We start from the raw sequence: 24827 nt of genomic DNA, 5'->3' as shown, positions 1-24827 counted from the left end.
TTCTGGGCACCTGTGGGTGGCCCACAGAGCAGGGTATGGGCTGGTGGCAACTCCATGCTGAATTTGACAGGTGCGCGGAGTATCCTCCATTTTGGGATACCCCGGCCCTGCCATAGGGATCAGTTGATTCCTGATGGAAAACAAGATGGCCCCGGTGGCCTCTTGCTTTCTATTACCCATTACCTTGTTTTCCCAAAGTCCTGGGAAGCCCTGACTCTGTCCCTTCCCCCTGACTGGCTGTTGGATTTCAACTGGCTGTTGTATATATTTATCATTATTGACTTCCGAGTACAAAGTGCGTTATTGTGATCGTGTACATACCTTTGAATATTAATTATATAATTAATATATAATTAATATATGCCATATATGGTGGTGTTGTGAAGGCCCGGTCAGACTAGCTGGAGCCTTCCCGGTGATATATATTGTGGGTACCTCCTGTGGGTGGGACCTGGGTGAATAGAGTGTGTGACGAATATGCATTCTGTGTTGTGGGTGTCTAGTATCTGGTGGTTGACACAATGACTGAGACAACCCTGCCGGAAACCGGTATGAATGCAGCTTGGAGTGTTGAATGGCTCGGTACTTGTCCCAATACACATAACTTGTTGTGAGTGTCTGGAGAGGAGTGAATGGCCTGAATACCTCATGTGCCTGATTGGCTGCCTGCCTGCATGAATGCCGGTAGTCGTGATTGGATGCTCGAGTGTGACCCAGCGGAATGAATGGGAGATCAACAGTAAATCTGGGGACCTCTCACTGCTAGGAAACATGTTCAGAAGCTGAAGTCCCCTACGACGAGTAACTGGATTAACTGACGCTTGACCTTGAAGCCCTGCTGGACGAGAAGAATTGCTGTTGCTCTCCTTCACAATCTGAAAGCTGCTGTGCCTCCAAGGACTGACCCAGAGAGGACCTGGTAAGGCGCCCTCTTCCCGAGCTACGAGGGACCATCGTGCACAGCTGATCTTTGCCTGCTGCGGAACTCCAAGGAGAAGCACTCGGACTCTTGTCCGCCACTGTCGACGACCGCCGTTGCCGTCCGGAGCCGCCGTGCTCCCGTTTGCCTAAGAACTTCCATTGATCATCGGACGCTCTCGTCTGGATCGTCACCCGCTTGTCTCCCGCTGGAGAAGGCCCGACCGTCGACCCGCCGAGGAGCATCCACCGGTGGGTTTCCCGCCACCTAAAGACCACAGAGACGCCGACGACTCGACGCCCTTGCTGGGCCACAGTTCATCATCTGTTTGCGGTCCAGAACTATTGTCACCGAGGTTCCCCGCACGCCTCTTCCTTGCAGAATGCCAACCCTCTGTCGTCAACGAGCACCACTAGGAACGAAGCTGCCACTTCATTCCCATAGTTCACCCTGTTCACCGTCGGACGTTCGACGACCCATGACTCCCGCCTTAAAGGGAGGGCACTCAAGAAGGGCGGTCGATTCCCCGACACCGAACGCCAAGTTCCCCGACACCCCTCGACGATCCGTGGCTCCTGCCTGAAAGGGAGGCACTCAAGAAGGATCGGTTGGCGCATTGTCGGAGAACTCTACTCCACCAGGTACATTGGAGGGGTAAAAACCTTAATAGGAAGAAGTGAGACTATTGAACATATGGACTGGGCTTGTGCGATATATCTTATTTTACAGGTTGCCCAGGTTGGGGGATCTCCACAAAGAACTGTGTCTAGGGTACGGGGCCAGTATTCTGCCTACTGTTTCAACCATCTTGCGTTCCTTCCTATCTCTATTGCTGGTTTCCTCGTTATTAATCTGTGTGACATTTTAACCGTACAGTTGATGCACTTTAATGAGATTTGATAACATTGGTGGTACCACTTTAGAATTGTATATATTTATCATTATTGACTTCCGAGTACAAAGTGCGTTATTGTGATCGTGTACATACCTTTGAATATTAATTATATAAAGACTGTGTTTTCAGTAATACAGTGTGTGGACATTCCTTTGTGGGGGTTCGGGGACTACACTGTACTTAAGAACCAGCCTGCATCATCTGCTGAGAAGCTAGGCCTTGATTGCTCGTCCATTGCTACCATATAGAGAATCTTGGCTGGAGTCCGCCATATAGAGAGCGGAAGTACAGACACCCCCTACAAGTCTTTACAATGACATCTTAGTCTCGGGAGGACAGCTCAGGGGCAACGTGCTCACCTTGGAAGCAAGACGACACAGAGCAAAACAGGTTCGAGCCCCGGGTCCACGCTTAGAAACCTCTGGTTATTAAGTGCGTTATAAATAACCAATCATATCATCTGGAATCCTAGGCGGGTGGCCTTTTCTGCTGCTGCGCCACCACTCTGGAAATCCCTGCCCTCTTCCATTATAGTTTTACCTGATCTTCTCTAATTAAATACACATTTTAAAACTTTTTGGTCAAAGAACTCCTGTTTATCATTGTTTTTATTGTATTGATCATATTCTGGCTTTTACCCTCTCTGCGATGCCAATCTACTATTAGTTCTGTACAGTGCCCACCACTCAGTGTTAGCAGGGTGCTTCAGTAAGTTTTAAAATAGAATTAGATCTGAAAAATGTTTCTGATCCACTGCCGCCCTCTCGCCTCCTGCAAGTAAGTGCCTTGAGGGGATTCTGTTCAAAGAGGTGTAACATACAAGAGAATTCATCAATATATCACTTCAATCATTCAGAGAGTGCTTGTGTCCCACTAACCACTACCCAACAAAACTACTGCCAGACGTAGAAGTGACACTGTGGTCATTCTCTTGTGTCGTACCGTAAATGAGCATTATTCGTGGTGTCGATTGGTCAATGTTTGCATGAACCGGTGCACAAATCCCTGTGAAGATGGATACCCACTCTTTCGCGCCACACCTAGATAGGATTGCGAATGTTAGCATGTGCCACACTCGGATGAATTGCTTAACCTAGCCTGCGTCACACCTAGATAGGATTGCGAATGTTAGCATGTGCCACACTCGGATGAATTGCTTAACCTAGCCTGCGTCACACCTAGATAGGATTGCGAATGTTAGCATGTGCCACACTCGGATGAATTGCTTAACCTAGCCTGTGTCACACCTAGATAGGATTGCGAATGTTAGCATGTGCCACACTCAGATGAATTGCTTAACCTAGCCTGCGTCACACCTAGATAGGATTGCGAATGTTAGCATGTGCCACACTCAGATGAATTGCTTAACCTAGCCTGTGTCACACCTAGATAGGATTGCGAATGTTAGCATGTGCCACACTCAGATGAATTGCTTAACCTAGCCTGTGTCACACCTAGATAGGATTGCGAATGTTAGCATGTGCCACACTCAGATGAATTGCTTAACCTAGCCTGCGTCACACCTAGATAGGATTGCGAATGTTAGCATGTGCCACACTCAGATGAATTGCTTAACCTAGCCTGTGTCACACCTAGATAGGATTGCGAATGTTAGCATGTGCCACACTCAGATGAATTGCTTAACCTAGCCTGTGTCACACCTAGATAGGATTGCGAATGTTAGCATGTGCCACACTCAGATGAATTGCTTAACCTAGCCTGTGTCACACCTAGATAGGATTGCAAACGTTAGCATGTGCCACACTCAGATGAATTGCTTAACCTAGCCTGCGTCACACCTAGATAGGATTGCGAATGTTAGCATGTGCCACACTCAGATGAATTGCTTAACCTAGCCTGTGTCACACCTAGATAGGATTGCGAATGTTAGCATGTGCCACACTCAGATGAATTGCTTAACCTAGCCTGTGTCACACCTAGATAGGATTGCGAATGTTAGCATGTGCCACACTCAGATGAATTGCTTAACCTAGCCTGCGTCACACCTAGATAGGATTGCGAATGTTAGCATGTGCCACACTCAGATGAATTGCTTAACCTAGCCTGCGTCACACCTAGATAGGATTGCGAATGTTAGCATGTGCCACACTCAGATGAATTGCTTAACCTAGCCCGCGTCACACCTAGATAGGATTGTGAATGTTAGCATATGCCACACTCAGATGAATTGCTTAACCTAGCCTGTGTCACACCTAGATAGGATTGCGAATGTTAGCATGTGCCACACTTAGATGAAATGCTTAACCTAGAGCGTGTCACACCTAGATATGATTGTGAATGTTAGCATGCACCAAACCTAGATGGAATTCTTAACTTTAGCCTGCATCACACCTAGATAGGACTGTGAATGTTAGCATGCGCCACACTTAAAAGAAACCGTGAAGTTTACCAAGTGCCACACTTAGATGGAATCATGATCACTTGTCTGTCTCAAATCTAGGTAGGATATTGAAGATTAGCAAACGCCACACTCAGATAGGATAGCAAGCATCACACCTAGGCATAATTGCTAGGAAAGCAATGCCAATTAAGCAATCCACTAAGAATCTCGCCCATCTGCATACGCCTCTCAAACTCTAACCAAACACAACCACAAGCCTACAACACAACAATCCGCACAAACTTCACTACACTGCAACAACAAAACAAACTGCAAATAGACACGCACAACATCACACAACCACTACCGACCGTAAAACACCCCAAGCCCAGCCAACGCACCCACCGGCTGAGGCTGCCAACAGCACATCACTGCTCTCTTGCACTTTTCCAGCTCTTTCCCATTAACTCACCCCCTCCATCCACTTTTTTCACAGTCGCCAGAGCGCCAGGGGACCACTCTGGTGGTGATAGTGCATGGTACAAATACCCTTTAACATTAACATCACTGGACATGTAACAAACTGTATTGTAGGTTGTGAACGCTGTCCAATACAATAGAAACGTTAAACTATGTATATACAGAATGTGATGCAATCATCGATGCCCTTTATATACCATGGGGAAAGATTTCTTAAGAATGTGCAGTTCTTAAAAACCGAGTAATTTGGACTACGGCGATGAATGGAAAACAGTTATTGCCCACATTAGGAGCTCTGGACTTTTGGAGTAGGATTTCCAAATTATTAGAACATAGAAAATAATTATAAATTGTATCAAATGTTGATTTATCCTGAAAGTAGGATTACATTTTTAGCATGCAGCATTTATTTATTTTTGAATTTGATTATTTTTTATTTTTATTTTTTATTTTTTTATTGTGGTATAAACCAAACCTGTTTTTTTTTCACAAGCACAAAAAGAGAAAAAGGAAAAGAAATAAAAAGCATACTAAAAAGAAAAGAAGATAACTTTACACTTTTTTGCAACTCTTTAAAAGACAATTGATAAAAGATTCAGCATTTTCCTCCAAATTTTCTTATCTTCCCTATTTCAGTCTGGATACTTTGAGAACTTTTAAAACAGTTTCCAGAATTTTTCTTTTGGGCTATTTGATGTAAGAGATAGTTGCCGCTTGAATATCCTGACGGGCTGTAGTAAAATTACCTAGAACCAACTAATATCCTCAATTACAAGCATAGCACATAGTCATCCAGCATGTCACATAGTCATCCAGCATAGCACATAGTCGTCCAGCATGCCACAGTCATCCAGACAGGGAAGAATGCAGACGATGCAACTCCCGCACAATGACAATCCAAGAAACCCCAGAAGCTCCTGAGTTCAGGAACCCGATCACAAACTCGGTCTCATCCCCTTCGCAATTGTTTCCAGAACAAATCCCAAGACCTGTAAAATGAATAGAAGGGAAACTGAAATCCTTTACCAAGCCCTCACTGTATGCGCCCTGCATCGCTGGAACACCATCCTTGCAGAGCGCACTCTCACCCTCTTTCCTGGCAGTTTACAGGAACTAAGCACTGAGGCAATGATATCAGATTTCCATGGAGATCACTGGCCTCCATCCCTCATCAAGCAATTCCTTTAATCCACAAGGGTAACAGATCTGACCTTCACCATCTTTAACACCTTACTGCGCTCAAGAATTCTCCCAGGTAAACCGAAAATCTCTCCCTTAAAACCTCTACTCAAGAGACAAGACCTTGATTCTGATGACCCAGATAACTACAGAGCTATTGCCAGTGGCTGCGTCCTGACAATGAGATAGAAGTCTTCCTTGAACGTCTACGGCTCTCAAATACCAACAATGTTCTTAATGATGCACAAGTGGGCTTCGACCCACACCTGGAAAATGAATTGGCATTAGCACCCTGATGGGGGGAGCCAGCCATTTGGGTGGCTAGGAACACGGGCTGAAACCAGGGATCTCAGCCCGAGTTCCGATCCGCCTGATGGCCAGTTCCACTCAGCGCAATCTCCCCCCCCCCACCCTCTGTCCCTTTTATTTATTTACATTTTTATCATTCCCACCCCTCAACCCCACTTACCTAATTTCACCTGCAGCGAGTCCTGCCGCAGCTGCTCCTTTCTCTCAACTCCCAAAGGCTGCCACAGAAAGGGAAGAGGGGTACCATCCCAAGCCCCGCCTCCCCTTTCATGGTGGCCGTGTTCGAATAGTATTTTATTTCTGTCAACGTAACACCGGGAGGTATCCCATTCACAGAACAAAAATACTTTTAATTAGCTTCGATCTGGCCTATAACTTGGGGTGCCGGGCCGTTACCACCCATTCCAGCCCTTCGAACGGGTGCTTAACGCCACATTAATAGCTACCTGGGCAACCTCAAGAAGTAAGCTGACAGCAATAGAGACAGAATAGATCATGAAAGCCATATCAGGCCTCTAACCCAGTGGAGGACACCAGGCCAAGCTTGGGATTGGATCTCTTCCTTCCCCTCTGTCGAAATCATCCCTCTTCCTACTTTCAACTCGATACAGACTACGCCGCCATTTTTCACGCCATCACTTTCTCCCTTCGACTGTTCAACCTCTACTTAAGCCCTTTTGTCGTTGCTAAAGTACTTCAAAAGGTTATGTATTAGGTCTCAAATCACATTTAATTCATTACGGATGTTTAATGTACATTAATATGAGTGGTATTCCAACAATACCATTCTGCATATTATTTATCATTGGCGTTTCCAAGGCGTAGCAGGTGAGCACAGGCCCTTCCGGGCCTTGAGAACCTCCATTTTTTTTATTTAAAAAGAAAAAAAGAAAAGAAGCGTGCCCCCAGCCCTCGACTGCCCCCGGTCTCCTCATCTCTCTCCCAGCACCCATTTGCCTGTGTGCAACCCTCCTCCCACCTCCCATCCCACCCACCTGTCAACCCCCTGCCCTGATTGGTCAACAGAACCGGGCCCACCTAGCCCAAGTCCCAGCACTGCCTCTGCACGCTTCTTGTTTCCAAGGCGTAACAGGTGAGTGCAGGCCCTCTGGGCCTGAAGAACCTCAATTTTTTTATTGTAAAAAAAAAAAAAAAAGAAGCGCCCCAGCCCCTGACTGCCATCGGTCTCCTCGTCCCTCTCCCAGGACCTATTTCCCCATGTGCAACCCTCCTCCCGCCTCCCATTCCACCCCCTGCCTTGATTGGTCAATAGAACCGGGCCCACTGGTAGGTAGAATCACATGCAGTACCCTTGTGGAACACTACATGCAATTAAGACTACAAGTGTCAATACAATTTCACCTTTAGTACAAGCCTGTACTTCTCAGTAATGTGGTAGCGATGCCTGAGCAGCCAGACTTATCTCAATAGTTTAAGTGAGCAGTAGAACAAGTTACACAAAGGACCAACCAATACAGTGATTCAAATATACATTTACTGAAGGCTTCTTGGTAAAAGAATATACATTTATTTACGCAGTCAGTTCCAAAACATTACACTAGCAAGAGCAACTCAATATCACACACTAATAAACCACAAATACGCAACCGGTAACTAAATGAACAAGTTTAGCTCTCCTGTGAATTGGGAGCAAAATGGCACTTCATATACTTTTAAAAGGGGTAAAAAGACAAGGTTATTAGAATCGGCAGCACAAATGCATTCATAGGCATGTTAAAGGGTTTCAGTATACTACAACCAGCAATTCATCTCATAGGCCTTGGCCAAAGTCAATGGTTCAGAGTCTTTGTATTGGATAGCACAGTTCTGGTAGTAACGGTTAAGTCTTTGCCACAGAGTTTAGAGGAATTTGGCTAGGCGAAAGGTATAACGAATGTTTAGCGAAGGACAAGCCTTCGAAGTTGAGCAAAGTTCCACGAACTTTAGCGATGGCCGAAAAGATTTCCGGACCGCGTTTGCACAGTACCTTGTTAGTGAAGAAGAGCTGTAGCTGAGACAGTTGTTCCTGGTAGTTCGAGCAGATCTCGCTGTTCCTCAGCTTCACTCGTGGGGAAGAGAGGACGTCGGGAGCTTCCTGCACTGCCCAGGGATGAAGCAAAAAAGCTTAGCAAGACGTCACTTTAAAGTGTGAGTTCCTTAAAGACCACAAACTGGTTTCCTTCCCTTTGGCTATCGGTTTTCAGCAGCACTCTGATGAAAATTTGACCAAATGGGGATGTGTCCAGGTGGCTTACGAGTTGGTTGTTCCCACAAAACTCAAGGGAAGAAGTTAACCTTGAAGGGCTTCTCTGTCGATTGGAGTTTCAGGCAATTTCGGACCTGCTGCAGCAGGGCTTCACCGGTCGTCCAGGAGTTGCACCAGTCCTCTTCATTCAGCTCGTCTTCGGTTCTTTCATTCCAGTGGTTGACTCTGCTTTCCAAGTCCCAGAGACCTGCTTTTAAACAGTTTTCCCCCATTCATTCCAGCCTGGCTGTCACTCACACAGCAGGATGGCTGTCCTTGCCGGACAGTCAGCCAGCCAATCACGCCAGAGTGCATTCAGCTCTCCCAGGAGACTAAGCACAGGGAGTTTCAGGCACCTCCCTCACATCCTGCACACCCCAGACACTCAGGCGCCTGACAAGGGCTTCAGCACTGAAGCCCGCCAAAGGCCAACGAACAAAGGGACCAAACGTGGTTTGGCGACCAGAGACCAAACACAAGAAGGAATTTTCCTAAAAGAAATAGCGAAAAAAGATGACCACAGTCTGTTTTTCCAGATAGGTCTGGGACGGCATATTGAAAAACATGGCTGACCCTAGGCAACCCCTCCAGCACTCTATAGGAAGATAGTGTGTGCTGGGTCAGTAAATTTAAAAAGACTAGTAAAGCCAATTTAACTTTACATGCTCTGGGAGACGGTAGTCAGTCCCAGAGAAGGTATTTAAACCTTGGGAAGTCTAAAAGACATCCCTGTGCCACTGCACTGAAGGTGCTGTGTGACACACAGAAAAAGATGATGCCTATGGAGTTTGTTTTAAAACTCGATAACCAAAGAACACAAAGGTAAAACACACACCAAATGAAAAGTTCAAAGCCCCAAAATATAGCAAAAGAGCTGGAGGGCTCCAAGGTAGAGGGAATTAAGCACTTGTGTGAGAAATCTCCCTAACACCCACCAAGCCCCAGCACTGCTCCCTGCACGCTTCTTGTTTCCAAGGCGTAACAGGTGAGTGCAGGCCCTTTGGGCTTGGAGAACCTCCAATGTTTTTTATAAAAAAAGAAGCATCCCCAGCCCCACTGCCCTCATTCTCCTCGTCCCTCTCCCAGGACCCATTTCCCCATGTGCAACCCTCCTCACGCCTCCCATCCAACACCCCTGCCCTGATTGGTTAATAGGACTGGACCCACCTAGCCCCAGCCCCGGTACTGCTCCCTGCACGCTTCTTGTTTCCAAGGCATAGCAGCTGAGTGTAGGCCCTCCCGGGCCTTGAGAACCTCCACTTTTTTTTAGTGAAAAGCGCCCCCCAGCCACCCGACAACCCCTGGTCTCCTCGTCCCTCTCCCAGGACCCATTTCACCCATGTCCAACCCTCCTCCCGCCTCCCATCCCACCACCCCTGCCCGGTTTGGTTCAACCGCTGCTCTTAAATCACCTTCCCAGGGCAGCTCTCTGCCCGTGCAGCCCCTGCGGCTAAGGGCCCTAAGGCAAAGGGCGGCTCCTACAGAGGCGGCTTCCAACTGTGTCTGCAGGTGTAAGCAAGGTATGCCAGTGGCCAGCCGTCAACCAGCAACGACAAACAGGGTACAACTGGCCAGGATGGGGAGTAGTGCAATCACTCTACTCTGGAAGCCCTGCACATAACAAACCGATGCGCACTGTGCCAGTATCGTAATTATTAGCTTGTGGCCTCTAGGATATTACTGTGATTATTAGCCTGTCCCTTCTAAGACAGTACTGTGATTATTAGATTTTGCCTTCTATGATAGTACTGTGATTGCCAGCTTGTGCCATCTAGGATAGTACTGTGAATATTAGCCTGTCCCTTCTAAGACAGTACTGTGATTATTAGCTTGTGTCTTCTAGAATAGCACTGTGAATATTAGCTTGTGCCATCTAGGATAGCACTGTGATTGCCAGCTTGTGCCTTCTAGGATACTACTGTGATTATTAGCTTGTGCCTTCTAGGATACTACTGTGATTATTGCCTTGAACCACACCCTTAGAGTCTACAACATACTGAGTTGAATCACATCTAGATAGTACTGTGATTATTAGCGTGTCCTCCTAGGACAGTACTGTGATTCTTAGCTTGTGCCTTCTAGGATATTACTGTCATTATTGGATTGTACCCTCTAGGATGGTACTGTGATTATTGGCTTGTGCCTTCTGGGATACTACTGTGATTATTAGCTTGTGCCGTCTAGGATATTTGAGCCCTGCTTCACACCATAAAAGATGTGTTTGTTGCTGTAAGTCTCTCCCAGGGATAGCCACATTAAGGACAGCCACTGAAATACCATGGTGATGTAATCTTAGTAGACGTCCCCAATAGGACAGCCCAAACTCGAGACGACTGAACCACCCTAGAGATATCACCTGATCAACCGCTCTGATAGACAGAGCCCAAGCTTACATCAGACAATCCCCCACACCCAGCCCAACACCACAAGACAGAAAGACCAAAAGCACGAAGACCAACTCTACAACGAACCAAACAAAAACCTACTAAACCCCTCAAAATGCTGCAAAAACTAATTGGACTAAAGGAAAGACAAAGAGCAGAAAGAACAAACCCAATTGAACACCACCAAAGACTCACAACCGCACAACACACTCCCACAGACAAGAACGACAACAGAACTAGCGTAGAGAGAAGAGAAAAGTCCCTATACCCAACTCCATAGCTTGCAAATAACCACTCACCGGAACAAGCTGACCCAACGTACAAAAACAAGAACGACCAACAACCAGACACAACCACGCAGAAGAAGAATGGACAAAACTAGAGATAGCAGAAACATAATTGACACCCTAACCCCTTACATCACCAAAACAAGAGGACTCTTCGCTCAACACCCACAGAATTTTGAAGAGGAACATGAAGAAACAGAAACCCAAGACTGAACCTTGAAGAGCTTTTCGACGACAGACACAACTGTACCGACACCCCAACTAGAGATCGACTTGGAAGGAAACATCAACACCAAGAAGAAGACATCGCCGGCAATAAAGTACAAACCAAACTATACCTTCAAAATACCCTGCAATCTAATAAACGCAAGATCCATGTCAAAACACTCAGAGATCTACGACCTTTTCATCCATCAAACAGCATCGACATTCTATTCATCACTGAAACATGGCTGGATGACAACTGCAAAATCAAACTGCAAAGCTGCCTCCCCACCAACTTCAAATGCCTTCAGCTAAACAGGAAAAATAAAAAAGGAGGAGGCCTCACAATAGCATTCAAAGAACACCTGAAAGTAAAAAAAAGGACAAACCTCTTAACATCGGGAACTGCGAATCCATGGTCCTACACCTATTGACGAATCCAAAAACCTACATTAATTAAATTCAGACTGCTTTACAGACCACCGACAAACGATGCAACTTTCGTCGACAACTTCATAGAAGCCATCACCACCATAGCCATCGGACATCTAATAATCCTGGGGGACTTCAACATTTGGTTCAAAGAAAAACACGCCAAACTCTCAAAACTCACTAATTGGGCAGCTAACAAACATGAAACTACAACAACTGGTCAAAGGAGCAAAGCACTTGGCAGTACACAACCATGACACAATTGTCGCCAAGAAAAAACTAATCACCACGGCACCACCAATACAAATACTTTGGAGCAACCATCTCATCATTCCATTCGTGATCACAGTACCAACTCCTGTCAGTCCCAGCCCCTCAAGATCCCAACCACCACAAAAAGAAACTGGAAAACCTTCAAAGCAAGCAACCTAATACATCAACTGGAGATGACCAATCCTTCAATAGCAGAACTGGAAAAGGCAGACCTAGACGGGAAAGTGGAGCTACTCCACAAATGTATTGCTGATACAATCGAAAACATCGCCTCGGAAAAACCATTCACCCCATCAAGAAAAAGAGCTATGGCAAAATGGTTCAGCCCATTACTAAACACTACGAAAAAGAACAAAAAGAAGCTGGAATTGGAATGGAGGAAAGAATATGACCAAGATAAGAAAACCCAGATCATAGAAGAAGGAAATTCAAAAGGCAAAGAGAAGGCATTATGATGACAGAATCAGCAATGCCACCAACGCACAAAAAGAAATGTTCAACATCATAAACAAAATGAGAAACCCAACAGGCTGCGACAACACTCCAATACCCTCACAGAAACTATGCAACAACCTGGCAGACCATTTAAAAAACAAAGTCAAAAACATCCAACAATTCATACAAAACTACCAACCCTACACTCAACCAACCAGACCTCATGAGGAGCCACAGCACAAAATCCAAAACCTCCTGGAAATATCAGTAGAGACATTCGTCAACCTGTTAAAACATATCAAGAAAGCAGGATCACCCATGGATCGCTGCCTCCCCTGACATCTACAAATCAATCCTCGCACAAGGAGCGCCATCAGAATATTACAGAAACCTCTTCAATCTGTTGCTTACAACAGGGAATGTACCACAATCCTTCAAATCAGCATATATTAAGCCACTTTTAAAAAACACAAGTGGCGATGTGGAAGACCTCTCCAACTACAGACCGATTTCAAACATTCCCTATCCGGCAAAACTCCTAGAAACATACGTATACAAACTAACCCAAGAACATGTAGAAAAACACCACCTGCTAGACCAAGCTCAAGTCGACTTCAGACCCGCAAGAGGAACAGAATCGGCACTACTATCCATCTGGGAGGAGCTAAACACAAAGGCAGACTCCAACACAACCTCAGCTCTGATTCTGCCCGACCTCTCCGCAGCCTTCGACACTGTAAGTCATGACACCCTAATCGAAAGACTGAAAGATATATGTATAACAGACATGGTACTACTCTGGATCAAATCATTCCTAGCAGACAGAACAGAAACCGTATGGATAAAACCCTTCAAATCTACTCCACGAGTTAACGACTTTGGAGTACCACAAGGATCGTCACCATCACTGCTATACTTCAACATCTACCATACTCCAGTAATCAATATCTTCAAAAAATACAACATTATATGCTACAACTACGCAGACAATGCTCAAATCATCTATAAAATCGAAGATACTGAAGCCGACCACTGAACCGTAGTAGAATGTCTAAAAGAAATCTTTGGCTGGATGAATGGCAACAACTTGAAAATCAAACCAGGAAAGACAGAAATCGTGATTATATCCAAAAACCAAGAACACAACACCTACATCCCTTGGCCAACGGAAATGGGAACCACACCCACACCATCTAAGGTAGTAAAAAACCTGGAAGTCCTAATGGAGAACGCCTTAACCTTAGAACCACAAGTAAATGCAATAATTAAGAAATGCTTCTTCCTTCTCCACACAACAAGAATAATCCTACCTTGCCTCTCCTTCACCCACAAAACACTGACAATCGTCATCCTCATCATGTCAAGAATCGACTATGCAAACAGCCTCTACCTCGGGATGCCGGAACACCTCCTGAAGAAATTACAACGCATCCAGAATGCAGCAGCCAGACTCCTCCTCAAACCATCCAGAAGAGACCACATCACTCCAGCACTAAAAACACTACATTGGCTCCCTACCAAACATTGCATCACATTCAAAACAATGTGCATAACACACAGGGCAATCAGCAGACAGGAAGCAGAATTCCTACAAAAGAAAATAACAATTTAGAAGCCGAGACTCCTCAGATCAAGCAATGAAATTTACCTGGAACCATAACCATAAGTCAAGAAAAAACTAGGGGGCTCCTCTTTCTCCCACCTAGCTGCAAAAACCTGGAACAACCTCCCAAAAGAAATAAGAAACACCAAAGACCATCTAAAATATAGGAAACCTCTATAAATCTGGCTCTTCAACAACTCGGAACCAAATTAAAACAACTAAAACAATCAAAAAGGAAACACAAAGAACAGATTGACAGATTATATGATGTCACAGACAACACCCAGGACCAACTAAGGCAAACTCCTACAAGAACAAGAGAGACGACGCTAGGTGGAATAGAACACAAGCGAAAATCCCATGAGGACAGAAATCTAACCTACATGCCCAACACCACAAACAACCTTGCCCAATCAGACAGAACGTAGGGTATGGGCGTAGCTGGCAAGCAAACCAATCCAAACCTAGGCTACAGCAAAGACGAACTGGGATAAAAGGGTTAGCCGAATACAAAGATGGAAACACAAAAGTAGCTAACTTAGCACAATGACAAAAAGATGAGACACCCTCATCACGCTGAAACCTAACCACTGAAAAGAAACAACCGTTCTCAAACCACAAAGCAGACAACAGGAATATGCATCTCTCCTAACAAGGATACTAACCAACCCCATAAAACTACTAAAAACCTCTCCACTCCTCACACACCTCTCACACTCTAACCAAACACAACCACACCTCTTAAAGCCGCAGCAACCCGCACGCACTTCACCACACCGCAACGCCAACCACACCACACAGACCCCCAAACAGCACGCGATGGACTCAGAACCGAATAACACGCCAATATGCTCGGCGAACGGTGTTAACCGAACTAAAGCTGCCAACAGTACTTCACAGCTCCCTTGCTCTTCTCCAAACTTTGTCCTACTAACACGCCTAACCTACCCCCCCCTCCTTTTTCTGTTACAGAGCGCCAGAGGATCACTCCAGTGGTGATAGTGCGTGGTACAAATATCCTTTAACATTAACATATTCATCTCCATTCCCTCCATAACACTGGTGGTGGAACTTGGTAATGTACAGTAAGGGTGCTTAACGCTGTGGTACGTTTTTAAGGGGAAAAAAGGATCGCTTCTGCCATTTATGCATTACAATGGGTAAGCTGGTGAGAGGCTGGACATTTTTTCGTCCGTCTTAGAATGGCATGGCCACATGAAAAACGTGGTTTGCCTGTATTGAATTGAAGTGCTTGCACTTCCCTTCCGTAATTGTAATTGGTTTTTTATAACGCGGTTTCTAAGCAGGGACACAGGGATGGAACCTGTGTTGCTCTGCGTTGTCTTGCTTTCAAGGCAAGCGCGTTGCATCTGAGCTATCCTCTGGAAGAGAAAATGTTTAAACACTTTGTGGTCATTTTGTAAATATTTCCTCCTTCTCTGGGGTGAAAGTAAACATTGACAGATTTGCATCTTCAAAGTCAAATTCCTAATAGACGCGGTGGTACACACCTTGCCATTAGAAGGCTCCAAAAGCCCCAGTGTTTATGAAATGCTGCCTTTTTACATTCTGTCCCAACTTGTAATGAAGCTCTAAAACTAGCGGAAAAATGTATTACCAGAGTTTTGAGTGAGTGGATTGAAGCGCAGATCATCATGGGAAATTATAGGAAGACAACAAAAGAAACTTGAGCAACATTAACAGTAAATGTGAACAAATATATATTGAATGGGTAACTTAGAGACCAGAAAGAAAATGATCTCAATCCCTTCCGTAGGTGGCCCACAAAGCATGCCATTCTGCTCGTGCTCTCCCCATGTTTTTAAACGAGGCCTCTCTTTGGATGATTAAGCCAAGTATAAAATAGCACTGCCCTGTAAAACGAAGACAATTTTCTGGAGCACAAGGATTACATTTGGGCTAATATGCAAACCCCACAATGCTTTGCTAATGTGGCTCCGAATTGCAGGTGAACTTCCAATGATGGTCACTGGGTGGCGCTGTGGCATATGTGACTTGGCTCAACTGGATAATTATACTCTCCCTTTAGCGTGTAAAGAGAACTTCCAAATAATTTGTAGATATTCAAAAAAATGTTGCAAGATATTTTTTAAGTGATCATCCCCATGTTCAAGTGTCTACAGAGCTGGTAACGACTTGACAGCCTGAGCCTAAGGTAGATCCAAGCGAACCAAGGGCCTCGTCGAGGGCTCAGAGCGTTACCAGGCATGTACGCCCTGAATAAGGGGTGATCGCTATTCACAACCTAGGGATCTCCCTGGGGTGCGAATAGTTTTAAGTATGATCAATCAAACAAGCCAACTAACAAACAGACTCAAGTGCGGCCAACTAGCCCCGCACTTAGCAGCACTGCTTCATGTGCTACTTGTAGCAAAGCAATTCACCACAACCTCACGCAATCAAAACCAGACTCGCCCAAATCAGCAGCAGACTTTCTAAAAGATGACAATCTAATGAATATCAGTGTCTATTCAGACGACGACGCAGTACAAGCCACAGCCTCTGTACCTTGCTCAAAAATCAAGAGGCCTACATCACCGTCCGACAATGAAATACCACCAATAACCAAAGAAAAAAAAGAACATGAAGAACTCTGAACGAGACTTCGAAACCCTAGAAGAAAGACGAAAACGCTTAGCCGACGCACCCTTACAAGAAAAAAACAAGAAGGCGCCTGTACACATTCCTGACAATCATCGAGAAACGGAACCACAATGTCATTTCACTCAGAACGTAAAACGCACTGCAAGCGATCACAAGAGAGTCCATGTACTGACTGATGAACAACCAATAGAACTGGAAGCAAAACGTCATGTCTATCAAGCAGAGAGTTCAAGTCCAAATAAAAGAAACAAGAAGTCTGAAAGGACACGAAGATGTGAGCCTCACGCTCGAACAAGGTCTGAAGAAGAAACAGATTCAGGCAGAAACGAAGTCCACTATAGATCAAGAACAGATATCTATGTGAGACGCAACGAAGACCGCAAAGAGGCAAAGTGGACACTGCAAATGGTGCAAAGAACCAGTAACAAGGACGCACTCACGTTAAACAGAAGAACAGTCATGGCGATACTACAAGAGATCCCCAATATTAGAGATATAAAGACAGACGACCTACTCATTGTTGAACCTTGGCACGACAGGCGCAAAGCGGTAACATTAATGCATCTTGGGTCCTCAACCATTTACAAGCAGATATACAATAGTAAGAAGGAAATTTACAACCTTGGCTTCCATCTAGATGCGATATCATATCACGAAAATAATACAAACAAAGAGCATAGAATGAGCGGGTACATTGACACTCACACTTCTCGCATAAATAATAGAGAAAGAAACAACCAGAACAACTGTGTACAAAGGCAAGAAAGACAGCATACATTGAAAAATCAACGTAAGGTCCGAGAACCGTCCAACAGTTCACAGGACCGACGAAAGAGCAACATTAAATCCAAGAAATTAGAAACCCTGAAAAAGCCGACTCACGGGAGTGTCCATCACATAGACAGAGAATCACACTCGCAGGACAAACCATGTGAAATAAAAAGGGTCATCTCTCAAACAGTACAAAACAATTCTACACCACAAGATATGAGTTCAGTCACAGACAACAAACAAGGGCTCTGGGCCTGGTTACCTAAAGCCCTTGTAATGCATAAAAAAATAGCAATTCGCTCACAGCGAGCTCCACCCAACAGCAACACTGCAAGAAGAAAACCTACATCGTGAGGTGAAATTATGTTCGTGGAATACAAGAGGGCACTCGCACTTAACAGTCCCAGGTGAAATCAACCTAGGGAAATACGACATCATATGTCTCCAAGAGACGTGGTTAACAGGCACCCCGATTTTAGAGGGGTTCCAGATAGTATTGGCCCCAGCAGCCAAGGGCCACCTAGGACGACCAATGTCGGGACTTATGATTGCCTGCCGCACCGGTTGTGGACTATCCATCGGTCCCATCCTGATCGCGAACTTGTCTCTCCTGGGAGTAAGTGTCACATGGAAACAAAAAATCAACACCAAGCAAACAGAAAACACAGTAGTCATTGTTAACGCATACTGGAACCCTGCTGCTATTAGCGGAGAAAGTTTCATCTCAATGTGCGAACAGGTAATTGATGATGCAATGACCAAGCTGTTAGTGTCCTACATTATGATATGTGGCGACTTAAATGCAGTCTGTAAAAAAAGCACTCGAGAGAAGAAACAGCCGTCAGCAGCAGAACAGCGAGGCAGAGCATGGTTAGCCCTTACTCACTCCCGTGACCTGCATAATCTTGATATCACCTTCCCACAACTAAACAGAACACCCACCTGGGAACGTGCAGACTTGTGTGAGACAATCGATTACATATTTTTCTCCAAACCGCTGCTAAGCGCTACCACCTTCTTTAATGTACGACGTACAATTGACAGCGACCACAATTTACTGGAGACCAGCTGGTCAATCCAAAGCGCGAAAAACACCCAAGCAGGCTTGGACATTGAGAACAATGCCAGAGGCACCCGGCTCAAATTAAGCTCAGCGGCGATCAAAGATCTAACGCATAGGTATAAAGACAAAGGACAGAAAGCAGAAATCAAAGCAGTCGATTACCAGCCACTGCTAATGGCTTACGCGTACTCAAAAACATGTTTGAAAAACAAAGGCGCCATTAAAAAACACATCTATAACAGCGACCTAGTTTCAAGAAGACGTGAGTACAGAAGAGCCATGAGGATCGCCAAGAAAACTTTGCCAACCGCTGATTGCATTACCACACAAAAAGCCTTGTAATCGGAGTACAAAGCATGGGTACGAGCCCATCGAAGTAATCTATATCAGTTGGATGCAGAAAACATCATCAAAGCACTAACGACGAATAACGCAAGAGACTTTTGGTCCTACTAAAAACAACAGAACATCCAGTGGAAAACTCGATAACAAATAACATCTCTCAAGTGGTTTGGGAATCACACTTCGCTGAAGTGTTCAAATCTGCTACACCAGAAAACCTAGGGGAGTATCCCCACTACCAAGTCAAGTGGACCAACCTAGAAGACAAAGAAGACATTCTAGAAATCATCAAAAAGATCAAAAATTCACGGGCGCCTGGCCCAGATGGGATCACCAACTTCGAACTTAAAGCGCACCCAAATGAATGAGTCACCTTCATCAGCGAAATCTTTCGACGCTGTGCAGCGACAAGTTCGGTGCCCAAATCGTGGACCACAGCAACAATAATTTCCATCTGCAAAAAGGGAGACATAAAGGACCCCGCAAACTTTCATCCGATAGCGCTGCTTGATTGCATAGGTAAAGTCTTCGGATCATTACTTCTAAAGAAATTTCAAAATTGGGCGGCAACAGCCAAGTGCAACGACCACCTACAATCGGGCTTCAAAAAAAACGCCGGGACATCAGGCAACATACTAATCTTCAGTATATTGAAAAGTAGAGCCCTACAACTTGGTCATAGGTTGTTTGTCGCGTTCATTGACTTCACACAAGCGTTTGATCGCATTGAAAGACATCTCCTTTGGACGAAACTGAGAAGCTGGAAATGTCCTGAAGACATATTGGCCCCCATACAAGCCTTGCACCATAACACCTCGATGAGGGTGCGTTTAAGCCGTGAAGGTGACTTATCCGATAAAATTCCAACCACACGAGGAGTCAAGCAAGGATGCCCTTTAGCATCAGCATTATTCCTAGCCTATATAGGCGATCTTCAAGTATGCACAACCACCACGCGTGCATTTCCTCCAAAAATCGGAAACACCACAATAGAATGACTTATTTATGCGGACGACCTCACACTATTTGACCAGACACCAGCAGGCCTACAACGTCAACTTAATGGCCTACAAGAGTACGCAAGAAAAAACTTCCTGGAAATCAACAAGGGAAAAACAAAGGCACTGATACTGCAGAACAAGAAAAAGAAAATTGAAAACCTTAAATGGACCCTTGGTGACTCAAAAATCGAAATCATCTAGTCCTTCAAGTACCTTGGAGTAGAACTTGACAGCACAAAAGGCAAAATTACAATGCAAGCAACATTTTTCAAGAAGATCAAGAAACTAGCCGCACAGGCAAAAACAATTGATAGTAAATTTGGGAAATTTTCACTGCAACCAACAATACATTTTTACAAAATGAAGGTGGTGCCTGCGATGACATACGGCACCGAGGCCATGCCGACCATCCCAAAAAGCATCTGGCCCAAACTGGAAGCCTCGTTTTGGAAAGCAGTGCTCAAGCTCCCGACTTTTACCTCAGGAGTGGCGATAAGACGCGAGCTGAGCCTACAGTCCATGCAATGCACAGTAAACTGCAACACACTAATGCTCTTTAGAAAGTGCAGAATGGCAGATGGCAATGAAATTTATAGTATGATCAAACGCGAGATGGACAGAGGCAAATCCGAGTTGTTAACAACATGACAAAAAGAAAACATTTTGCTTTTGGATACCATTGCCTCGAACGAAGACAACCTCATTCACAATCCATGTAAAATCCTGTGAAAACTGAAGGAAGCAGACTGGGCAAAAACGACTGAATTAGCCGCGAACTCAAAGCTCACCTCTCATCTTCCAGGCAATACAAGAAAATTAAATGAATTGCAAAACTTCATAAAGAGATTTCCAAGCAAACAGGCGCGCAATCTGATTTTAAGAGCACGGTTAAATCTCCTACCAACAAATGAAATTTTGCACATCGAGGCCTATCACCGACAGCTAACTGTCGCTTTTGTCAAAGCACTGAGCCTCCTACATATGAAACCATTAGACATCTTCTGATGGTCTGCCCTGCGACACAATCAATGAGAAAAAGGTATTTTTCGGATATTTCAAAAGACACCCCTCTGATGGAAGAACAAACATGGTGGTGCAGACTTATTGGAGGCGACAAAACCAGCTGGCAAATAATCACAACCAAACTACTGGAATTTATTGTTAATGACCTACTAAAAGACAAATAAGGACTCAAAGAAATTAAATGTCGTCCAGCCATCAACCTCTGTTGATATGAACTAAAATATGAGAGGCAAGCTATGGACATAACGAGACAGACGTATTGTAAAAATCTTATTCTTGATTAAACAATAAAAAAAATAAATTAAAAAAATAAATAAATAAGTATTTTTCCACGAGATGGATTCTCCGTATATTGCACATACCCAATCTCCTTTGAAAAAAATAAACTAACCAAGATGGCTGCTGCCATGAGAAATAGAAAAGGGACCAATTCCCTTTCCCATTTCTCTAGTGGCAGCAGAGAAGGCGACAGAGCTCAATTGCCCAGGAGGAAGAGCCCCCAGGACATGTAGGTATGTCAGGAGTGGTGAGGCAAATTCTATTTCTATCCCCACGGGCCGTGCATGCATTTCCAATAAGAATGCACAAGTAACAGCAATGGCAGCCATCAGGAACCTCAGCAGAATATGAGCCAGGCACCCAATATACATTAAGAGAACAAGGATCCGATAGAGCTGGCAGATTCTTCACACCTGCCCTGCTTCCTTCTCTTACCTCAGGATCTTCCGTGTCCCACTGTGGAGGGACAGTCCCAAGGAACTGCGTTTGCAGGCGCTGCGCCTTCACAGCGGCTTGGTAGGGGACTCACTTGAAGATAGAGCCACACAGCACCATAAGGTAGAGCGGATAGATCTGCTACCCTCTGTCACTTCTAGGGAAAGGTCTCCATACCCACAGGTGGGCGGGCATCTGGAATATTTCCAGAGATGATGACTCTGTAGAGGAAATACAGTACCCATTGGAACCCCAATTGTTCATGGTAGGTTAACTTAATTCTGTCATTCTGGGGCTCAAACGGCTCTTACTATGTCCCGCCCAGCCCCCCTGCCACCCTTGAATTCTAACATTTTGGCCAATGCCAGCGCTTTGAGGTCATACCAATGATATATAGAACGCTATATAAATGCAAAATAACCTAACATAACAATAGATGAACTTAACACAGCATGGAGAAAGAGGAGAAAAGAGGGGCATAGCCAATCTCACCAACACATTTCCCTAATCACTGTGTGAGGTTTTCTGGGAGGATAACCATGTTGTGCTTGGAGGGTGATTTCAAGAGGCGGGCGAGACCTTGGGTTTGCCAGACATGTGCCTCCTTAGCATCTGGGTGAGGCTCCAGTCCTCTCTGCTGGCCTCGGAGTGAGACTACAGCTGCCCACTGCCTGTGGTGGGACCCACTGAACCCGGCTCCCCCCTCATTCTCTCCATTCTGCATGTACATGAGAGAGCCTACATCCACAGCCCCTGCTGCAGTATATGGCGTTTGTAGACAGTGCTTTAAGCAGGATGCGAAATCGAAGGGGTGTGCTCCAAAACATGGGCATAGCCCAAATGTGCTGGGTGTGGCCTAGAGGAGGGGTGGATGGCTTGGGCAAAAGCCACCGGCCCCAAACAGCACATCATGTGAAACTGCATTTTTGGGTAACTACGCATTGGCTCGGGTGGTCTTGTTTGCATCCAGTCTCCATACTGTAAATAAAGCTCTCTCAGGATCAGCTTCTATATAAAGTGCTGTTTGCTCCCCTACTGGCTGCCATTCTTTGTTCTACTATGCAGAGGCCAATAAAATCGCTTTGTGACAATCCACAGCGAATTGCGGCTTCCCTCCATTTCGTTATCCACGACTTTGCCACAGAATGAAGTCAAGATGGGTCTGATGGTATGCACGTATTCTACAGAAAGGCATCAGTCTTCCTAAACTATAGGCTCTGTCAATTTAAATATGGTTTTGCTGGCCAAAGACGGACCTCTTTAAAAGGTGTTAACTTATCACTGACTTGTTTTACCCTGTTTTCAGCTCTTTGATCTGTAGCAGGGAATATGCTTGGCAAATAATAAAGGTGAATGTGGCACTTATGTAATTCACCCTCAATGATAAACCCAGGTAACTCACCCATGGGCGTTTCCACTATGGAACATCACCATTATGACCCAAGCAAGAACGTTTCACCAATCACTCCACTCAACCCTACTTATCCCCCTCTTGATGCATCTGCTAGCAGCCCCCTGGGGGCCTCCCCCGTGTGCAGTGCGCTGTTGCTTCCCAGCTAGGTTTGCACTTTATAAATCCCATCCTAGGGGTGAGTGAAATGTTGGCCTATGAAGTGAGGAGTGCAGAATCTGCTCTGGAATCCGCGTGCATGAAATCGGCATTGCGGTTCCGCTACCGCAAGTAAAATTTCACCTGGTCTTGTGCAGTTTTTGCGCAGAGCGTGGTGTTTCGTTCCCCTGTTAGTTTCGTGCAGTGACAAGAAACTTTGCATGGTTTTTGGATTCATGACAGGTTTGTGCAGCGACATGAAAAACTTTGTGTGGGTCTTTTTTTTGGTGCGTGCTAGGTTCGTGACAAGAGAAACTTCATGCTGGTGTTTTTTCGATCCGTACTAGTTACGTGCAGCGACCCGAAAAACTTTGTGCGGGTCTTTTTCCCAACTGTGGTAGTTTCGTGCAGTGACATGAGAAACTTCCCACGGTTTTCCCATGATCCGTGCTAGTTTCGTGCTGCGACACAAGAAGCTTCACGCGGGCTTATTTAGATCCACACTAGTTTGGCGCAGCAGCACGAGAAACTTTGTGCCGCTCTTTTCAGTTTGTGCTAGCTTCGCGCAGCGGTACGAGAAACTTGGCGTGGCTTGTTTCAGTTTGCGAGATCGCCTGAGAAACTTCACACTGCTCTTTTCGATACGCAGGGATGGCGGAAAGGCAGATTGCGGTAAAATAGATCGAATTCTTACAGATGTTGCTTCTGCAGCTGGCGTCAGGGGCGGGGGCTAAGGAGGCTATAGCCCCTTTTCTTTTGGTTGTAGCCCCGGATAGAATCTCAGGAGCTACAGCCAAAAGACTAGCTAGCCCCCAATCCCAACAGTTCCAACATCAGCTTAGCCCCGGGTGTTTTCCAGACCTAGCAACTCCCCTGGCTGGCGTAACACAATTCAACAATTTCGCCCAGCCCTACATACAGCCCGTGATGTACTTGGATAAGAAAGTTCCTGTTCGCGCCTGGAGTCACCAGGCAAACATGTCTTTCTCTCCACCTAGCGCTGCCAGTCGCAAGGTGGTGCTTAGGTGTGCCTTTTGCTCTTTTTGAACTAAGGTCACAATGCGTCTCTCAATGGGTGGGCAGCGCTGCCAAGTGACACTTTTTTGGAGGCTCCCTTTTGGGAAAACTGGCTAAGGCAGCAAACACAAATGTTCTGAGCTGCACCTTCCTGCAAGCTCCAAGAATTCGGAGACTCTGCCTGGGCTGGCCCGAGCTTTGCTGCGCTGCTTTATTTCCTTGGTAACTCGGGGGAAAGCTATAAACAGCAAAGTTGGCAAGAGTTGCGCGTGATGCGAGCTGTGCCGGACCGGGCGGCCTCAGTTTAAGTTTTCCTAAAATGCTTGACACGGGGCCAAGGTCAAGTGGTGATGTCCAAGGGAGGGAGGGCACTGTTTGCGGGTGGCAGTGAGCGCACGGCTTGCATTGCACAGGGACGATGGGTGGCAGTGGGAAAGGGCTGCAGCCCCACACACACCCCAGCCATGCTAGGCTCTACTCAAGGTCATCGGGTTGCTTCAGCATCAACAAGCTGTCAAAGGAATAAGCCGGGCATCCATAATGGCCAACTGCCAGGCTGTCCACAGGAGCACAGGGGTGTGCATGACGTGCGGTTTGCAGGTATTTTACCTCTTGGGTGCTTTCACAAATGAACTGAGCAGCAGGGCCTGTGTGCATTTTGTGCCAAGGAGGTTTGCAGGGTTACAAAACTGCTGCTTGCCAAATAAAGAATTGTGTTCCCAAAATGCACTTCGAT

The sequence above is a fragment of the Ambystoma mexicanum genome, chromosome 7q, assembly GCF_040938575.1.
Source record: "Ambystoma mexicanum isolate Mex_15411 chromosome 7q, UKY_AmexF1_1, whole genome shotgun sequence".
NCBI lineage: Eukaryota > Metazoa > Chordata > Amphibia > Caudata > Ambystomatidae > Ambystoma > Ambystoma mexicanum.
Note: the sequence above shows the minus strand (reverse complement) of the source record.